General features: G+C 37.6%; 2 long non-coding RNA genes across 3 annotated transcripts; one reads left to right on the top strand and one right to left on the bottom strand.

The window, feature by feature from the left end:
• Positions 1 to 6,086: 6,086 nt before the first annotated feature.
• Positions 6,087 to 9,060, bottom strand: LOC130414438 (uncharacterized). 2 transcript variants are annotated; one of them, XR_008905609.1, is made up of 4 exons: positions 9,007 to 9,058; positions 8,839 to 8,886; positions 8,204 to 8,300; positions 6,087 to 7,953 (listed from the first exon to the last, which is right to left on the bottom strand). It is a non-coding gene; the product is annotated as an uncharacterized LOC130414438 (long non-coding RNA). The 2 variants fall into 2 exon arrangements; XR_008905608.1 differs by having other exon boundaries at positions 6,087 to 8,509; positions 9,007 to 9,060.
• A 4,856-nt stretch (positions 9,061 to 13,916) lies between these two features.
• Positions 13,917 to 16,248, top strand: LOC130414562 (uncharacterized). Its single transcript, XR_008905626.1, has 3 exons — positions 13,917 to 14,152; positions 15,198 to 15,318; positions 16,153 to 16,248. It is a non-coding gene; the product is annotated as an uncharacterized LOC130414562 (long non-coding RNA).
• The last annotated feature ends 776 nt before the right edge of the window (positions 16,249 to 17,024 follow it).

Here is a 17,024-nt window from a genome sequence, read left to right as displayed (position 1 = left end):
GTGTCCTGGCATAACATTATCATCTAACCCAATGTACTGTATGAGTTGACTGAGGTCAATTTACTAAATATTCAATATATATAATAAGTAGAGGTGCTCCGATTGATCGATCATATTGACCGATTGATCGATCATAATCGGCCGATAATCACTTTGGGAAGTATGATCGGCGGTCTCTAAAAAGGCCGATCCAGAAAAGCCGATCACATGACGCAAAATTGACGAGACATTTATTTTACGCGATATGAAAATGGCTTCACAGGTCTGGCAATTCTCGAGCGCCACTCGGCTGCAGAGATCGCGTCAACCGAAGATTCATTTGTTCTACCAGTGATAGAAATATCTGAAGGCAATCTGTCATTTTGACGCACTACTATAAAGGCGATTTGTAATTCCCCTATTTATCATTTCGTGTCATTAGAACGTGATCGTGAATGAACGTGATTGTGAGCGGAAGGAGGTAGACTATCGCGAAGGGACGTGTGTTTCTATTCATGATCTTACTCTCAAATGTCTGCTCAGTTTTGCTAAACGCGCATGTGGTCAAAAGAGACTCGAGATGCATCCATCACTCCCCGCATACACACAGGCGCGCTGTGGTGCCGTCTTTACAGAGTTTTTACTTCATAAAATAGCTTCTTTTTGTATTAATAATAGCTTTCAGGGAGTGGAAAAATATCTCTAACTGCGTTTTCTCTGTTCAGTGAAGCAGCACATATATGTGAAACCGGACAACAAAAGAAGTCTTATTGGTACATTTTTGGAAAATAAGATTTTTACATAATATATACATAAAGCTGAATAATTAAGCTTTCTATTGATGTATAAGTTGTCATGATATGATCATATCTGGCGGAGATATACCCGTTTACAACTCTGGAATCTGAGGGTGCAAAATATTAAAAATATTGAGAAAATTGCCTTTGAAGTTGTTAATAAAAGGCCCTGTTAATGGCCATCCACTCACAAAAAGTAAAGTTTTGATATATTTAGTATATTGAATTTACAAAATATCTTCATGGAACATGAGAAAATTCGATCATTTTGACCCATACAATGTATTTTTGACTATAACTAAAAATATTCCCGTGCTCCTTAGACTGGTTTCGTGATCCAGGGTCACATATGACCAAACCACAGCTTTCTTGTGAGTACAAAACACCTTTTACAGGCACCTGTCATTGTTATTGTATGGACATAAGAACAAAAACATTTGCTTGTAATTAGATTATTATTTTATGTCCGACAACAGAAACATTGAAAATAAATGAAAAGTCTAAGTCTAGCGCAACCTCTCCTCAGCTGTCAGTAACAGAGACATTTTTTAAAGCATCAACCCTACTGCAAGGACAGTAAGAAGCATAAAGAAATATCAGATTATCAGATAAAATAATGTAATAAATTTGCTTTGATCATGGCCACTTTATACTGTGGAAGACAAAGGGTTTCTGGGACTCATGTCGCATGCTGCTATGTTTTATGAAAATATGTGGTAACACTTTCCTTGAAGCATGTATGTTTAATTTATTGTAAAAGTAGTTTTCAAGCAGTGTAATGCACATTTTAATGCATTGTAATATCTAATAGATAGTTGTTATTACAGTTAATACATTACAACGCTAAGCAATTCATTGTAACACGACACATTTTAAATTGGTTATAATTATTTACAACTACATATAATGCATTACAACACACATTATGAATATTAATAATGCATTTTACCCTTTAATAATTCTTTATAATGCATTATACATAAATGCTTCAACGAAAGTGTTACCAAATATGTTACCTATACTAATATTCATTAGTTCATTCATGACACTTTCTCTTCTGGTACTGAGAAAGCTTCAAATAGCTCCTATAATCGGTGATCGGTATCGGCCGATACAGCTTTCAGTGATCGAGGATCGGTGATCGGCTCAAAAAACCCTGATCGGAGCACCCCGAAATAAGTATATTTGTGTGGTGCAAGGTTTATGAAATCCACAAATAAAGACTACAGCCTTTTTGACATCCTCTCATAGCTGGAAATCATGTTTTTGTTATATGGAGGATGTAGATCTGCACGCCTGATAGTTCATGTTTACAAAATCGTGTTTATGCCCGCTCTTAACTTAAATGCTATGGAGAACATGGATGTTTAGTTTAGTTACACATCATTTGGAAATAACTATTTCTAATCTACAAATTGTAACAAACTTGTAATTAATACTTTAAAATAGTTATTGAGTTATTCTTAGACGTGTCAACTGGGTCAACTGAAATTGAGATTTAAATGTTAACATTGTTCTCTTGGCCTGCAGGCAATTCCTGATGACAGTGAGGAGGGCCCTAGTCAGTCAGGTGAGGATCTGCCGGAGGGCAGCCACAGTAGAAAAAGACAGCATGAGGAAGGAGCGAAAGTAAGATTACAGACATAAGTGGGGACAGGAGACAACACAGAGGTAGAGAAGGTTGACATGATAATGGCATATACAAAGCCAAATCAACCGGACCCTAAAGTTGAGCAAAACAAGTGATGAAGTGATGAATAAAAAAATCATGGGATGAGAAGTATCCCTGGCTACATGTTAGTATGTGTACTGATGCTGTTCTGTGCTTTCACAGCTCTAAACATTTAAGACAGTGAAACCAGCACAAGCCAAGAGATTAGACCCATCTTTTGTCAGTACTGGATATAAAAAATGGAAAAATGTTCCATGCTTGAGAAATTACAGGGTCACAAAGTTGCTGTTACAACTGCTGCCTTTGAAAACAGGCCTGTTACTACACAGTTGAGCAGAGCAGTCAGGACACAGCAGGCAGAAAACACAGCTAAGCTGTACACAATAATAGGGGGTGAGATGTTTCTGGGGAGGCAGGGATTGTCTTTTAGGGGCCATGAACGTCCTCAAGGTAACCTTGACCAGCTTTCAAAACACAAAGCTGAAGATGATCCATCATTCACTAGGTGGTTATCTGCACATATCTTGGGATTGTCAAAACGAGCGTGTAAATCTGATGAGTTCATCAACTATCAGGACAATTGCAGATGAGATCTGGTCCCTACCAGTGTTGCAGTATGCAATTATTATGGATGGATGGGACAAGGGATATATCTGGTGTTGAGCAGGAGGCGCTGTGCCTACGTTATGTTGACTCTGATTTGCTGGTGCATGAAGTCTTCATAATGTTGTATGAAACAATTTCTACAACAGGTGAAAACCTTGCCAGAATCATTTTGGACGTTCTGTTGTGACTGAATTTGCCAATATCTGGTCTCTATTATTATATATGTCCCACTTGGTGGACTGTACGCTCACGTGCTATCCGTGCTGTTCTCAGCCAATATGGGATGGTTGTAAATGCACTAGATGAGATGGCTGCAAGTAATTCCCAATCTGCGAAAGGGTAATGTTGTACTGGGATGCACCGGCGGCGCCAGGGGGGGTCTTGGGGGGTCTCAAGACCCGCCCAAAAAACGCCTTGACCCCCCATTTGACCCCCCTGCCCCCTTCCTGATTAAAAAATATTTAATATATATTAAAATATATATATCCGGGATAAAGATTTAACAATGGTCCTCTTCAAACTACGCAGAATAATAATAATTCATAATTTATTCGACATATAAAAAAATATAAACATAAGAATCACAGCGACGCCCCATGAATGTTCCTGCCGCTGCGCCTTGCATCATTGCGTTCAAGGCGCTGCCGCGAGCCCGCAAGTGCTGCAATGCACTTTATATCTTGAAGCTTTAAATGGATCGCTTCTTCATACCTAAAAACAAAATGACAGCAGACGGAAATAGGACTGAAAATATACCCGTTGCAGTGGAGGGCGAGCCCTGCTTGATCCTAGAATTAGAAATAGAGGACACCGAGGAATTGGAGGATGAGGAGGTGGGACCGGAGCAACTCGCATATGGAAGCATATGTGTTACAAAATTCAATTTGCAATGTAATATCCAAAATGGCAATGCAGTATGTAAATTGACAATGCAATTGTGTATCTAATTATACATTTCAAATAACATGTGCAACATTAAGTGAAAATAAAAATTAAATTATATCAATTACATTTGGGAGTTCCTACACGGGTTTTATGATGACAAATGTAATTGATATATTTGAATTTTTATTTTCATTTTGCACTTAATTTTGCACATACGTTATTTGAAATGGAATGGATTTAACGGCGGATTTAAGCCATGACCCAGCCGAGAAACCAAGACAGCCTAAATTAAAATCATAACCATGTCGTTCTTTTGGATCGCAGGGCAGCTAACATCCAGGGGTTTTAGTTACTCGTGGTTCAAACAGTACCAGTGGCTTGAATATTCTGTCAAAAGATGCAGCTTTTTGTTTTGCCTGTCTTCATTTTTTTGAAGTGTGCATGGATCTCGTTTTATTTGTTTAGTAGCAGTAATATGCAGTTATTAGCCGTGTCCACTGTATTTTTTTTGGTTTTCATGAGACCCCCCCTTGAAATGACCAGGACCCCCCATTGCCCCCCCAATCAAAATTGTCTGGAGCCGCCACTGCTGGGACGTCTGCTTGCTTTAGATGTGATCAGTGAACTAGAGGTTCTAAAGGCATCTCTCCAGAAAACACATTTAGACAGTGGAGGGCATGCTCTCTGCAGTCTCTCTTGTCCAAGACAGCTTGAAATTCAAAAGAAACACTGAACACTTTGAGGGAATCTTTAAGGAGGCAGGAGACAGGTGTGACAATCTGTCTGTAGAGCCCATTGTTCCACCACACACACACACACACACACACTAAGAGATATTCAGGGCAGGCTCCTGCATACACACCGGGATCAGCTGTGGATTTTTACAGACTAGAGATCTTGTGTCCTTGACACAGTAGATGCACAAATAACTGAGAGGTTTATGCAGTCAGGCATTCAGACTAACTGGAAAACTCACTCCTGACTCCCTTTACAAATTATGCAGCAGTTCGAACGCATTCTGAAGTGAATGAGGAAGACTTAAAAGTCCAATAAGCCATGTTTAAAAACAAGTACAAGATCATTACAACTGCTCTGAAAGAAATGCCTCTGCAGTCTGTGGCCTATTTGATCAGGTAGAGACATTAGTACGATTGTTAATGTTGGTGCCCATATCATCTGCTTTAGTGGGATACGCAGATCGAAAACATGGTTGCGATCAACAATGACACAATAAAAGACTCAGTGGCATTGTTGTGTAACTGCTGTCTATGTGAATATATTGTTAAAGTTGTTGTTTAATTTAATTTTATTATATATTTATTTTGCTTTTTTGTTCATAATGATAGAATGTGTATGCTGAGTTAAGCAAATGTTTAAATAAAACATTTTGCAGGAGGCATGAAGTTTTGGTGGGTGATTGACATACTAGAAAAAGAACAGTTTGATCATGCATTGCTAGTGTTGATCAAGAAGATCTTTGTTCATTGTTGTTTATCCATGATTTCAAATAAAAATCCTCCAATGGCTTTTAGTCCAAACCAAATGACACAAAGTAACTACTTGAGGACTAGTAGTTCAGGATTAACATTGCAGCTGGTATTCGTTACCAACATCCTGAAGAGGAGGGTGCCGAACTGAGGAGACCAATCCTTCATAGAGGAGCCAGGATGCCGAGTTGAGACGTGCCTTATTAGCATCTCTCTAGCTCTGCACTTTTGATTCATTATTATATGTGGATTAGACTTTTTATTTAGATAATTGAAGTAAAATGTGACAATTGTACGTATAATAATAGTCATAGGCTGCAACTAGTCATGAGCAATGGCCGGAGGCATAAATACGGCCAAGACAAAGTAATTCCACTTTTAAGGTGCGTTTAATCCAGACAAAAAATTCCCAGTAAAAAGGCGTAAAATCAAAATATAAAATAAAAAACATATTTACAAATCCATACTTTGAGTAAGCTTTAAGCATGGAGGCATTCACTCATGCAATGCAGTCAAACAATTCAATTCAAGTTTATTTATATAGCGCTTTTCACAATGTGCTTTGTTCCAAAGCAGCTTTACAGTGGTAAACAGGAAAAACAGAAAAGTTAAAACACAGCACAGTGCATGGTGTTTATAGAACAAGCAAGATCATTCTAATAAATAATATCTAATCAATAAATAAATAAATGCATAATATCATCATTTTAAACACACAACAAAACACAAAAACCTGAAACAAACAATCAAGGCCAACAAATACACAACTCTATTGCTCCAACCCCCAGTTTCTATAGGAATAATCCTTTCAACGTCATAACCAGAATGTCTGACCCTGTTCGGATGACGTGACAGAGGAATCTACGTTTACCCGGCGTGGTTACAGTTTCACAAAGGTAAGTTGTATCGTTGTTAAATGTAATGTGTTTATTCAGAGTATTTTATTGTGGATTGCATAAGTGTATTGTGGTTATTGAACGTTACATGTTACCCCAATGAATGAATAAATAAATGATAGCTGATAACACTATAATGGTTAGAGACTCGGACTTGTAAACCAAACATTGTCAGTTGGAGCCTCAGTACTTGCTGGCCATGAGGCATTCGGCTGTGCTTCTGGTCCCTTCAACAGGTGCCACATTAGGATTCTTCCTCCTGCAGAGACACATTTTTTATTTAAACAAAGCTTTTTCCTTCCATCACAAGGGTGCATTTATAGACGTGTACATTTGCAATCCAGGATCTGTACATCATGCCCTTGTCCTGCGCAGATCACCGATGTACCTGCAGACTCTGTTTCCACCAGCTGGAGACTTTCTCTTAGGAGATGGTGGAGACCCATGCCTACAGCATCCCATTGCAATCTTGACCCCATACCGAAGAACACATTTTTGTCAGACACACACACACACACACACTTGCATATGTGGTTTACATCTCCATTGTCATAATGATTTCTGTACTGTAGTTATTTAGAATAATATTCTATTTGTTAAACTAAATCTGGAAAATATTTATCATCAGTAGAATCAGTTTGATCCTGAGATCAAGATGAAAAAACTGCCCATGTGGTAAACTGAATGCAGAAAGAAAACAAAGAGGAGAAGTGGGCTAACAAATGGAACTTTAGGATGTCTATAGAGAAAACAAAAATATTGTGTTTTTCAAAGAAAAACAAATGACCAAGTATTGAACTCAAACTTTATGACAAGGTATTAGAGAAAATTCCATGACAATATGACAATATGAGACTGTCCTGTCAGCCACTGGCAAAACTTGCTCTTAGGTGAGAGCAGGAACGTAGATTGACCGGTAAATCGTTTAAATTTAAATTTACAAAAAAAAAGAAACCATTTATTTAAAATGTTTCTTGATTCAGTTCATGTTATCTAGTCTTTTTCGCTTGCCTTGCGAAATGATCCTGGAACAAACAGCTGTCTGCAAATGTCAGTATCTTGTTGGACTGAGCTGAGAAGCCCATACAGTTTAATTCCAGAGCAGATTTGTTGCAGCATGGGAAGTAACCTCACAGTAGCGTGTAGAACTACAGAGCTGTAGCACAAAGTAAAATACTGAATTAAAAAATCAGGTCCACTACAATTGCCTAAAACAAAAGAAATGTCCTACTGCACAAAGTCCCTGTGTATCCAAATGACAAAATTCTGTCTGCGCACTCTATCAGGGTTGTTTCGTCAGCTGCCTGACTCTATGAAACACAAAAAACCCAAGCAAGCTCAAATGTGTACTGTAAGACCTACTCAGAGTTGACAAGTTTTACGTATTGTTTCAAAAGGATGTCATTTTCACTACCTAAACATAAAATATTGAAGCAAAATTCAATGCAAATTTTCCAAGCTGAAATGAAACACTTCTTTAATGAGCTCAATCAGTTCAGGGTCTGTAACATCTCTTTCAGTTATTGCTTCCTGATCCATTTCTCCAGTGGATATGTACTTGTAACACCACTACAAAAAAAAGTTTGGCGGTGGTCTGTGCGATGCTAACGGCAAATATCTCTCCAATAGTCCTGTGATTGAAAAAGTAAATATATTACTGCAAAATGGGTAACTGTATAAAATTAAAATGAGAATGAGAGTTGCTTGGGAGAGAAAAGTCATTTGAAAGATGGTTTACAATAGGTGTCAAAATATAGCTCAACTAATGTTAATCTTTATTTAGATCTGTGTCCATGTCAACAGCCATTGGAAAGCTTTGCTAACATGTTCTTCACATATAAAATTGTGTTAGTCCATAATTTCCATTTTGTAATAACCTACTTGAAGTTATGTTTGTCCAAGTCTGTCATTGAATACTTGAGATTTTTGCCATCCTCACCTCCCTCAAAGAACCGCTTCTCTATTCCTGACATCATTTCTTTTCATAAAAGGGAAAAAGAATACATGAAATACATATTTAAAAACTAATATATATATATATACGGACCGGTTAAAAATTCTGTTCGCAGGGCCCATGGTCAATGCCAGCCTCTCCAATAAAAGAAACTCTGAGGGCATTTACAGGGGAAGACTTTTCTGGGGCTGCCATTGTTTGTATCCGTTAGGTTTTTGATGACATCAGCAATGCTTATTAGGAATGGAGAAAAAAGGTTAGAATTGCCAACTGTTTTGAGACCCGTAGCAGGAATCAAATTTGAAATGAGCTCATTTTGTGCATAAAATTGTAACATTTCACGCTTTAAACATTTGCTATGTTTTCTCTGTTCTATTGTGAATAAAATATTGGCTCATGTGATTTGAAAGTCTGTTAGTTTTCATTTTATTCAAATTTTCTGGCATTGAGCTTGTAGTGGTAACCACATAAAAAGCCAATAATAAGATGGTGCCTTTGTTAGTCTGTCAAATTGGTCAAAAGTTCATGTGAAAGGAGATTTGAATGAATGTTATATTCTTACTTTGTCAGAACCCTTGAAACATGAAGGAAGATCTAAATTGCTGGAGTCCTTAAAGTGTAAAATAAATCAATAAAACATTTAGAGTTTAACCTTTATAAATAGGAGTGAACATGATATAATTAAGAACATGTCTGACTTCATATTTGCTGTTTTAACGGACACACTTACTGTCACAGATGTGTCAATAGAAGGACTGTTATCTGGGGAAGACAAACAAGAAGTCTGCAAGAATATGAACAATATAAATCTATTATCCAAATGTCAACTGAAGTGATATCAATGTATTCATTTAGAATCAAGAGTTAAATATTTCTTGCCTGTTCATCAGAGTCAGAGGAGAGTTCTACTGTCTTGCAAGATGGTGGTCTAGTGGGTTAAACCACTGAACTGGTAAATCAAAGGTTGCTGGTTCGATCCCAGCAGCCACCACCAGTGTGTCCTTGAGCAAGACACTTTACTCCATGTTGGTCCAGGGGGATTGTCCCTGTAATAAGTGCACTGTAAGTCGCTTTGGATAAAAGCGTCTGCCAAATGACTAAATTATAAAATTATAATTATAAGTTATTATAAATTATAGATTGTTTTAAGAATTACATTACAAATGTAAAAAAGTGTTTTGTAACTCAGCATACCAAGATTACCTTAGTATGCTTACCACTCACATGATTACCATACCACACTTGAATGGTGTTAATAATTAAACTAACACCGAAATAGTATGAAACAGTACAATCGCAATTATTAACGTCATGTAAGCTTACGCAAGATGTTTTTGAATCAGGGTGTTTGAGAAGTTAAATTTGTGTACATTATGGGGGTCTGACAAAATGTAAACTCATAGAATTTGAAAAGGTCAACAATAAGAACACATACAAGGTTTACTGGCATCATCAAATTATTAAACAAGGTTAAAATTATTCTAATGTGAACACCTTAAGGCAAGCATGGTTTTCTGTTGCAACTTACCAATGAATTGTCATCTGTGATACTGATGGTTCTTCGACCCATCCCTGCCTGTAGAAGAGTTAATTCATCTGCAGCTTTTGGTGTCTTCTCCATATATTTGTTGACAAGGTAAAACTGTTCTGGAAAACACTTGACAGTCATGAGTCTTCTGCTCATGTCAGTAACAGTAGAATGTGATCCCCTCTTCCTAGTCACCTTTTTCCCCAGATCTTTCCCAAACAGTCCTGGGAAGGATCTGCAAAAATGTGAAGTAAGAAACAGCATAAGAAAAATAATTTAAACAAGGTCAACCACTACAAAATATACTTAATACTAAAACTATACTAAATATGAATACAGCCATCAGAATGACAAACCTTGCCATGTTTTGCTCCACAGTGTTTTTCTGCTGTGGAACTTCTTGGCTAGTGTGCGGCTGGTTTGCTCCTTTCAAACACACAAAAACAACAGATTTGCAACCCTCACAAGGACTAATATTTGAATAATCAAGTAAATAAAAGCTTCATACACCATCATCATTTTCAATGTTTATATTGCATTTTGGCAACATTGTTGCTTAAATTCAACTTCATGAAATGCATTATAATGACAAGCATATAAACAAGATGTATGTGGCAAGGGGGGCGTGGTTTGGTGCGGTCTGCGGCGAGAGGGCGTGTCGTGAGAATGACGTTAAGTAAGCAGATCAACGGCTTAGTGAAAACACCTGCTTATCTGCCTGCATATCTGTGTGAACATGACATGAGACTAGACAATAAACCTTTCCAGATGTTGCCAATGTTCTCAAAATAACACATTTACACATGAGATCCATATAAAGAGTGTTTAAAAAAGATGGATATAAATAGTAAGACAAGTACAGTACGGACAAACAGACATTTTTTCAGAATTTACTCACAAGTTCTTCGATGAGAGACGAGTATCTCTCTGGTCTGACTGGTACTGCCCTCTCTCTCTCTCTCTCTAACTCTCTCTAAACTCTTCTTTCGCCACTGCCTGTCTTTCCCTCTCTGCCTGTTATTTCAGAAAAAGGTTAAAAATATTCTTAAAGTATCTTACTTTGTGTTAAGTAAAACAAATAATTGTATACAGGTGTGTGGAACAACTTGTGGGCGAATAAATAATGACAGATTTTCCTTCTTTTTAAAGTCTCAGATTAAATTAAATGTTAATTTTACACAAATCTTGTATAGGCTCTTTAAGTAACAGAAAGCAGAGGGAAGAGCAGATTACCTTGTATTTATCTGTTTTAAGCATATTTGGCCGTTCTGGCCAAACCAGAAGAGGAAACGAAGTGCCTAGACAAGACAAAACAAAACCATAAAGATTGACATGACATGACAAACCTTCAGATATACAGGGAATGATACAAGCACTCAATATCAATACTCACTCCCATCCACTTTTACAGGAGTTGTGCCTCCCAGTTATACAAATAATCCTCAATATAAGTTTTAATGTACAATGAAAGAATTCTTAATGAATTTGCTAAGAAAAAGACAAGCAAACAATTCGGCCAAAGCTACAACTCGGCACCCTAAAAGTAAAGTTTACGTTGAATAAAACGAGTTAGGAAACTTTCCCTCAGCCAAAATGATTCTTTCAAGAACAAATAAAGTTCACGAGACCAAAGATTGGATGTAAAGTTACTCAAAGCCCAGTGGACATACACCAAATGTGAATTTTATTTTATGTTAATCCACTACTGCAGCTCTATTGCCAGCAGTATATTTCAGGAGCACTTGGCGCGGCAGGACTGTCTTTAGTAGGAACACAAGCGCTGACAACCCGGGATCTCCCTCCTCCGAAATTATCAAAGGAAATGTTCAAATAGTGGCTAACCTTATAATTCGACTGAAGATTTGAATTTTAAACAACTATACTCTCATTTCGAAAACTCACTGTGACATTATAACAATAGTATTTGAAATGTATTACTTACAGTTGTGCGTTCTCTTTTCCACCTATTACAGAACGTCAGCTGGAGCGAACTGAATTCTGGGTTATGGCCCGTATCAAGTTCGCACAAGTCAGCTCCCTATGCATCCTCAATAAAAGGGGCGGAGCAAGAACACATGCGGGATTGAAACTGTTCTTGGCCAAATGTGAACTTTGAATTGGAACAGTACTTGGGCCGCCTCTGATGATGTTTCACAAGTCAACAAGTGTTTCTCCAAATATGATGGTCTGTTGAAGTCCTCTAGCTGCAGAATTCCTCCAGTTGTACTCATGTAGACACCTTAATAATGCTCCTCATTCCTCTGCTGTGCACTTCTTCAAGCTGCTTGCTGGAACTCAATGTTTTCAAATCTGGCAGCACTTGTTCTTCTAACACACATGAAGTAGATCCTTATGTATCGGTTCAGTGACTCCTCTGACACATCACAATAACTGTCATCATATCATGGGCTTATAAAACATAGAAATAATTCATGTTCAATGAATAATCACTTCTCTCTTTTTGATGTGGGGTTTGTCCATACTTTTCAAAGGTTAAAAATAAAGCAAAAGAAAATGGGCGCCCTGCACAATACATGCATTCATTTTCATGGCTTCATACACATGTTCATTTCATCATTTTTTTAAGGCACTTTAATCATAAGGTCATCAGAACCTTGTCATAAATCCAGGGCTTCATGAACTGATATCTGCTTACTGTGTCTTAAACTATTATAGATGCAAGGCATGCTGGGAACTCTGCACAGATTTAACAATTCTATGTTGACACTACAGAAATAATTCATGTATTCACCCTCTCTCAGTGCACACACACATGCACCAAGTGAATACGCAGCGTAACTGTGATATTATCAACAATAGTGATTGTAGTTCAGTGAATTGAAATGACTTTTAAGGGGTTATATGCCAAAATAACAAACAAAATATGAAAGAAAAAAAAGAAAATCTTCAATCATACACTGTATGTACACAATCCCTAACTATACAAAATAAGGAAATAGAAAAATAAAATATTTCAAAAGAAAGTGGAACTCATTTTGTTTCCATATTTAGTGTTAAATGTCATTAAGTTACATGACTGAACATGAAAACATTTCAAATGTGTTGAATTAACATATATAGATAAGATACGATTTGAAAAGTGTATCAGTAATCTCCAAGCATTACACAGACACTTCTGCAAACAACCAGTTTTTTCAGATATTCCAGGTTATTTTACTAGTAGTGCATCCTTAAGTAAAATAAAAAATATCTGATGATTGTCATACAGGTAATTCATTTGCATTCTCTTTTGAGATATATTCGCACAAGTGGAAGACCAAAACTTTACAACATTTATCTGGTCAAAGATCTCTCGGTCTTGATGCAAAACTGTCACAAAGTTACACTGTTAAATGCCCACATTACTCCTACTTCTCTAACTTGTCCCATTAAAACATTCATAATTCAGTGTATAGTCAGCATCATAAAGGCTAGATACTTCAACCATGTATGGGGACAGGTGTATAGCTATAGACCTCCATTGTTCACCCCACTGTGGACTCTGATACTGACGTTTCATGTCAGGGCATCCTGTAAAGGCCAAACACTCTGCAGGGCAAAATGGAAAAGTCTTTCTTTTCTTAGAGCAATGTCCAGTGTAGTATTTGGCACATTGTCTATAGTCATTGGGGTTAGGAACAACGATGACTTTTCTCAGTGGTGTTGGTGTACAAAACACACAGTTATCCAGTTGTGATTGACTGACTGTGAAACGGGTCCACTCATACCATTCGTTGTGAATTGCAATGTCCAAGTGTCTTTCATACCTGGGCAGTTAATCATAACACGTGCCTGTCTGGTGGTGTCACTCCACAAGTTGTGAAGTTGAATGTTGTTCAATCTGTTGCCAGGGGGTGTATGCTGAATATCCTTGGGTTTGTCACAGATTCTGCAGTGGGTTCAGCATGTTCAATCTTGCAACTAGGTCTGGGATGATATATCGTGTCATTTTTATACTCAGTTTCTCAACAAATTACAGTTAAATGCCGCCACATCGGAAAGCCAGAGGGCGCTCTCGCGGAAACTCTGGACATGGGAAACGGAAGAAGAGCGATTTACACACGTAGGTCGAAATAGCCCCCTATGCCCTAATTATAGTGCACTATCTGAGGTGACATCCATTTTTAGTGGTGTCCGAATTCAAAGTGGACATATTTATAATGATGATGTTTGTCGAGTGCACATTATAAACGTTATAAACGATTCTCGTAGTGATTTTAGATCGAGCAGTACTTCCTACTCATCAAAGAGCCGTAGTTCACGGAAGAGCTGTGAATAAAACACATAATCGAAGCTTAAAGGATATTTGCAGTATTTGTGCTCAAATCCAAACCATTTCATATTTCAGGTACTCATTAAGTAACGTTTACGATACAACACACAAGTTTGCCCTCTTGGCCCAGATACGCAACCTATGCGCTATTTTCTTATATACACGTATACTGTACATTAGTTGTGTGTGTAGTATGTTTCAGTTTGATTCGATATGATCGATGTGCACAGCCAAGAGCTCATCATAGAATCTTTTAAGGGCAAGAAAGTAAAGTTTAATTTTTCCAAACATATTTCTTTGAACATATAGATCAGTGTTCACTGAATAAAACATGTCAGATGAACATAAGAGTTTTGTTAAAGCTGTATTGTATCAAATTATTATAAAAACATCTTGATTTAATAGCATAAGTGTATAGATTTTAACAAATACACACCTAGTCTCTGCAGGTCACCATGGAAGTTGTGGATTTACATTTTATTCTTTAAATCAAAATACTAAATCAATATAATATATGTGTGGGTAGTTGACAAATATACCGTAAACATGTTTTTATGGTGTGACATCACAAACATTTAGAAAACTGTTTCACCAAAAGGCCAAAAATGCACTAAAGGCACAAGAAAGATCAGGCTTGTACAGGTCCTTGTCATTTCTAGGTTGGACTCTTTCTACACGCGACAGTCATTTTGATCTGAGCCATTCACATATTTTAGGTTTTAGTTTTGCTAAGAATATACCATGTTTACCTTGATTCTGCAGTTTAAAGTCAAATGTGTTTCAAGGTAAGAATGATTGAGTTTCTGCTCTTAGACGCCTTCATTTGTATTGTTTTGCTTCAGTCATTATAAGTTATTAGACATGTTCTGATCAGACCAAATGTTCATGCTTCAAGTTTTAGTTTTGCTATTTCTAAAGGTGTGTTGAATAACCGTAAAAGAATACCTTATTTAGACTGTTTACTCTATTGCTTTTAGCCATTATAGCGTTTTTTGCCACACGTTAACAAGTTTATGCTGCAATAGTTAAATCAGAACCGGGCACACACATCCATCTCACTGTTTAACTTTAACATTGTATGTGAATGGTCACTACACTAATATCACCTTGTTTTGTTTAGAAGTCTCATCCCGAGGTCACCTGAGACCAAGAGATGTTTGTTCTAGCTCCAGTTCACCCTGATGCTCTTCTTTTTAATATTTAGAGGTCCAAGCATGAAGTGCAGCAATACTGTTGTATCGGTAAGATTTTCCTATTATTATTCTGTGTCTGCCCTAAAACTGTCCGGGCGTCAAAAAGCTTAAGCCGTAGAAATACCAAACTTGGTGGGATTGCCAGAGATGTGATCCACTACTCAGACGCGTATGCACACTTCTGTCGGACACTAGCGATGCTAATTTACATTTTAGTCAATATCTCATCAACTGTGTGGGTTAGATTTGGCAACCAACAGAGCTTGAAAGCATCTGTGAGTGAGTAATGAAACGTGCATTTTCGTTCACAAATATTTACGTTTTTCCTTGATAAATTATATACATAAATCTTTTGACATGTATTTCTGTAATCTGTAACCGTTGGAAAAGTTAAGATCATGTGAAATCATTTCGATTCTGTCAGTTAATGTTTTTCATTTCATTTCGCTGAGATGATCAAGAAGGGATTTAGACGTTTCAATCGCGTCACTGCCACTGAACAAGTTCATTCTGGTAAATTGTCTCATTATTTTAGTCTTTTAATCTAATTTCTTTCACATTTGAGATCGACTTTAACAGCTGTAAATGTATGCTGTGTGTTTGTGGAAATATGTGGTACATTTGTCCTGTTTGTTCCAAAATCACTCAACTATGCCAATAGTGTTCTAATAAAATGTGATATTTTGAATGTAAAAAACCCACATCCCACACCCACCACCTTACGGGACCTCCAGTACGGAGCCTTCGGACCGTGATGATCTCCAATCGCGTTGAGCTTGTAAAACCGATATTAAAGTCGGAATCCAAACTATGGTTTAAAAAAAAAGAAAAACATGAGTGTGAGTTAAACACTTGAGGTGTAATAATTCTGATGTTATGCAGGTGTTATGCAACCGAGATCAAAGAACTGTGATACAGTCCTTGTCCCGCAGCCACCACCTAGTGGGACCTCCGAGATAATTTCCTGCACCCAAAAAAGTTCTACCCCCTATCTCAAATCGGAAGGGTGCTGTTAACATAGTCTCCCATCAATCCACTGCCCTCCTTATAAAAAAACAAAACGGTGAGCTTTTAAACCCAATGTTCAATTCAGAATCAAAATAATATCTTAATATAGAAAACGCTTGAGTGTGAAGTAAAATACATGAGGTGGAATAAATCGGATGTTCTGCAGGTGTCCCTGTCCCACACCCTCCATCCGAGAGGAGTTTACTTTGCCGGAATCTAATCAAAGAGCAGAAGGTGAGTACATCACATGAGTGTTATAAGGTGTGTTTGGTTATTTGGCAACAAGGATTACATACAAGTATCTAAATGTTCTGTAAATGTAGGATGCTTTTGTAATATCGCCTCTTATACACCAGCGTTGTGTTCTGTTACGATCTAATGTGTTTTTAATGTCCCAGGACAACATTTCACCACAACGCGATACGTTTTCCGCCTGGCAAAGGAGACCGTTGCAACTGCTGGATTTATGGGGCACACACGTCTGTGAGATTGCAGATGTTGAAGTGCTTCAAGCCCCACAGCGATCTTCTAAATGGTTTGCATTTTGCAAAAATTTCAAAGAAGAACAGAAGGTGAGTACACCTAGGGCTGGGCGGTATTCCGAGTTAGAGGGATGTATCGATATGTTTACCAACGCGAAGCATTATTAGCCTATATCGTTCGTATCGATTGGGTTTGATGCCGTGCACGCGCTCGCTCTACGCGAACCAGATCGCGCCCTCTTGCCTGTATGGCTATGGCGCTCG

The sequence above is a fragment of the Triplophysa dalaica genome, chromosome 24 (genome assembly GCF_015846415.1).
Source record: "Triplophysa dalaica isolate WHDGS20190420 chromosome 24, ASM1584641v1, whole genome shotgun sequence".
Classification (NCBI taxonomy): Eukaryota; Metazoa; Chordata; class Actinopteri; order Cypriniformes; family Nemacheilidae; genus Triplophysa; species Triplophysa dalaica.
Note: the sequence above shows the minus strand (reverse complement) of the source record. Positions and strands in the feature narration are given on the sequence as shown.